Source organism: Rhinopithecus roxellana, chromosome 13 (genome assembly GCF_007565055.1).
Source record: "Rhinopithecus roxellana isolate Shanxi Qingling chromosome 13, ASM756505v1, whole genome shotgun sequence".
In the NCBI taxonomy this organism is placed as follows: Eukaryota; Metazoa; Chordata; class Mammalia; order Primates; family Cercopithecidae; genus Rhinopithecus; species Rhinopithecus roxellana.
This window is the reverse complement of record NC_044561.1, coordinates 62,225,213-62,228,865: the sequence shown is the minus strand read 5'-3', so window position 1 is coordinate 62,228,865 and position 3,653 is coordinate 62,225,213. Positions and strand designations below refer to the sequence as shown.

At 44.5% G+C, this 3,653-nt stretch overlaps 1 pseudogene; it reads right to left on the bottom strand.

Moving 5' to 3' along the window:
- Nucleotides 1-561: 561 nt before the first annotated feature.
- LOC104676852 lies at nucleotides 562-3,432 on the bottom strand (annotated as a pseudogene).
- Between the last annotated feature and the right edge of the window lie 221 nt (nucleotides 3,433-3,653).

Here is a 3,653-nt window from a genome sequence, read left to right as displayed (position 1 = left end):
CAGTGGTTTCCAGGGATTGTGTTAAAGGGAGGGAGGGATGAACAGGTGATGCACAGGGGATTTAAGGCATTGAAACTATATTGTAATGACACTGTTACAATGGATACATGCAACTGTACATTTGTCAAAACCCATAGAATGTACAGCACAAAGAATGAACCCCAGTGAAAATTATGGGCTTTTACAACAATGTACCAATGTTGATTCATCCGTTGTAACAAATATACCATGTCAGTGCCTGCTGGAAAAGGGGAGGGAGGTGATACATAAAACTGCTCTAAAACATAAAGTCTGAATATTTAAAAAATAATATGCAGTATTTCATGTAGAATTAGCAGAATCAGCATATATATAATCCTATATATCATTGAAGAGTAACAATGTATTCCATGTGGAATTATTTTTTTCCAAATGAAGATAAAGTCTAATGATTCAACATATCAAATGCTGTGATTGACTACTTTGGAAATGGTGAAATTCTTGTCCCTGGAATTGTTTAAGCAGAAGTGTGATTATATTTTTTTGGATATGTTGCTGAAGAGATCCATACACACACTGATGGGTAGGAGAAAATAAACTCCCTCAATGTATCCAACCATAAAGTTATATGACTTCAAAAGAAATATAATCATCAAATTGTCAATATTGAAAACTAGTAACTCAATTATTCCTATTGACTTTTTATTTATGACATAGTACCAAATTATGACTCCCTCTTTAAAAATAAGTAAACAAATATGCAATGTGTTAACTTTGCATCCTAATTCAAGCAAGCAAAATTAAAATAACGTTTAGAACAATAAGAAACATTTAAATTTTGGCTGGGTATAAGATATTATTAAAATGTAATGAATATTGTTGAGTTATTAATGACATGGTGATAATGTAAAATCAAAATATTAAAGTTAATTAAGCATACCAAATTACCATTGGGTGAAGAGACAAGATATGTCTCTTCAAATAAGATTTGCTTTCAAATAATCTAGCAAAACCATGTACCTATGTATCTATATACAGATATAGATATAAGAAAGATTGACCAAAATATTGAATACATACTGATCATTATAGTACCTTTAGTTTGTGTATGTTTCAAATTTTCTGTTACAAATTGTGTACTGAAAAAAATAATTCTTGCAAAGAAAAGAAATAAAAAGTCCCCACATACTTGGGTAAATAATTTAATGTGAAAGGCAAACTCTAAAACAATGAAGCGGAGAAACAAGAACCCAGAGAATAGTGGTTTAAAGAAAAAATTTCCTACCCCCAATGATGTGGATCGGTTTAATGAGAGCACTGCTCATGACGGTGGGAGAGCTGTCTGGTGTGGCTCTGTCGCGCTCCACAGCCCTGCGGTTGGGTTTCCTCAGGGTCAGCAGTTATTTGACTCTCATGAGGAACAGTCCCTCGGCCTGGCAGAGGCGAATGACGATGACCAAGGGAACCCACATCCTGGAGGAAAGGGCCAGGCTCCAGTCCAGCCTGATGGCCCACTTGGGGCACACGTAGGTTTCGTTGTAAATTAGGGGTATGTACTTGACATTCGAGAAGCTAAAACATCCAACCCAGAGAAATGGAGTGACCATAGCCCAGCTGTACTTCATCCAGGGCCTGGCCCGATAGCCGATCATGTTCTCAATACTGTCATACACGTTATTAACACCATATATCCAGGCAATAACTATATAGTCAAAGAATGCAGCCCCCAAAAGGCACACACCGCTAGCTACATAGTAGTCAAAGACATACATGCCAACCTCCGTTGCCACTGTCAGCCCAGCAGGTAACTGATGCTACTCATGAAGGCAGTGCAGATTTTCCGACGGTAACCCTTCCTTAGGAAGGATGGTAAAGATCAACCAAGGACGTGATCTGCCCTTCGACTTCAACAAGCTGGTCATCCAGTCCAAGCAAGAGAAGCATAACAAAAAAAAAAAAAAAAAAAAAAAGTTGGCGGGGGGGACCGAAAACGTGGCAGCAGCATCATAGTCACAGCTTTGGGGTAGGCAATGAAGACCAGGCCAGGCCTGCCTCATACACATCAGCAGTGTCCAACCCTTGCTCTGGCGCCATGAATCCAGATAGAAAAAATTGCGAAGCCAGACACAAAGACTGGTGCCGCTGTTCAGGCATTCCAGCAGCATGCAGTCCCTGGAAGAGTTGCACTTGTACTTGTTGTAGCTCCTTAGCGAGGTCACGGCCCCCAGGCAGATGGCGTAGAAGAATATCCGGGTCGTCGCGTCAATCCACACCTGTGGGCCCTCGAGGCAGGTGAGGTCAGCACACAGATAGAAATTGATGCCTGCACCCATGTTGGGCAGCGTCAGCCCTCGGACCAGCTACATCAGGAGCATGGCGAATTGGAACGTGGCTGTGAAGTAGACGACCTTCTGGGTGAACCTGATGTCCTTCCAGATGCAGAGGAAACAGGCCAGCCAGACGAAGAGAAGGCAGAGAGAGAGGTCCCATTTGAAAGAGCCCGGGGCCGGGCGCGGTGGCTCAAGCCTGTAATGCCAGCACTTTGGGAGGCCAAGACGGGTGGATCGCGAGGTCAGGAGATCGAGACCAACCTAGCTAACACGGCGAAACCCCGTCTCTACTAAAAATACAAAAAAAAAACTAGCCGGGCGAGTTGGCGGGCGCCTGTAGTCCCAGCTACTTGGGAGACTGAGGCAGGAGAATGGCGTAAACCCGGGAGGCGGAGCTTGCAGTGAGCTGAGATTCGGCCACTGCACTCCAGCCCGGGCGACAGAGCGAGACTCCGTCTCAAAAAAAAAAAAAAAAAAAAAAAAAGAAAGGAAGAGCCCGGATGGTCGATTCCAGGGGACAAGCTCAGCACGTTGTGCCCCCAGAACTCGACGACAGGGGAGGTAAGGTTGGTGGAGCTGATGGTGATCCAGACACTCTCATTCGTGCATGTGGTGTCCTCCATGCAGTGGGGCGTGTTCCAGCCGCGGTTGCAGTGTGCCCTGGGCAGCTCCTTCTGGAAGGACTAGAGCAGGTAGTATGTGGCCTAGGCCAGGATGACGATGTAGTGGACATTCGGGAGGGACACAATTACGATGGAAGCATAGCCGATGCCAGAGAACGAAGGCCAGATCTTTTTCCAGTAGGTAATGCCCCCTTCAGAGGTGTACTGGCCTGTGATGATCTCCAAGAAAAATACAGGCAGGCCACTCCAAAATAGGAAAGTATGAGAAATTCGCCTTGTCGTTCTTGTAGCAGAGTTACGGGAAGCGCCAAGTGTTGCCCAGGCCCACGAAGCCGCCAGCCACGGAGATCACCAAATCGATCTTGCTGGACCACTGCTGCCTCTGCGGAGGTTTTCCATGGGGCTTGTCCTCAGACCGCGCTCGGACTCTTCCCCAGCGAGGGCTTCAGGATGTCCTTGTGGAAATCTTTCAGACACTGCAGCTTCTCCTTGGTGGCCATCTCCTCGCTTTCCCACATGGAGATGAGGAACTAAGGCTTAGAGACGTTAAGCAACTTAACCAAAGTTGCTCAGCCAGAATGTGTTGGTAGAAAAGTTTTTGATATACGCATGGATAGTGATACAAAAAAAGGAAGGGGTCTGTCTGTGTTTACGTAATTTTTTCCCTTCCCTAAGAAAACACACAAAAATAAATAATGAGATATAGAAATTAGCATTAATA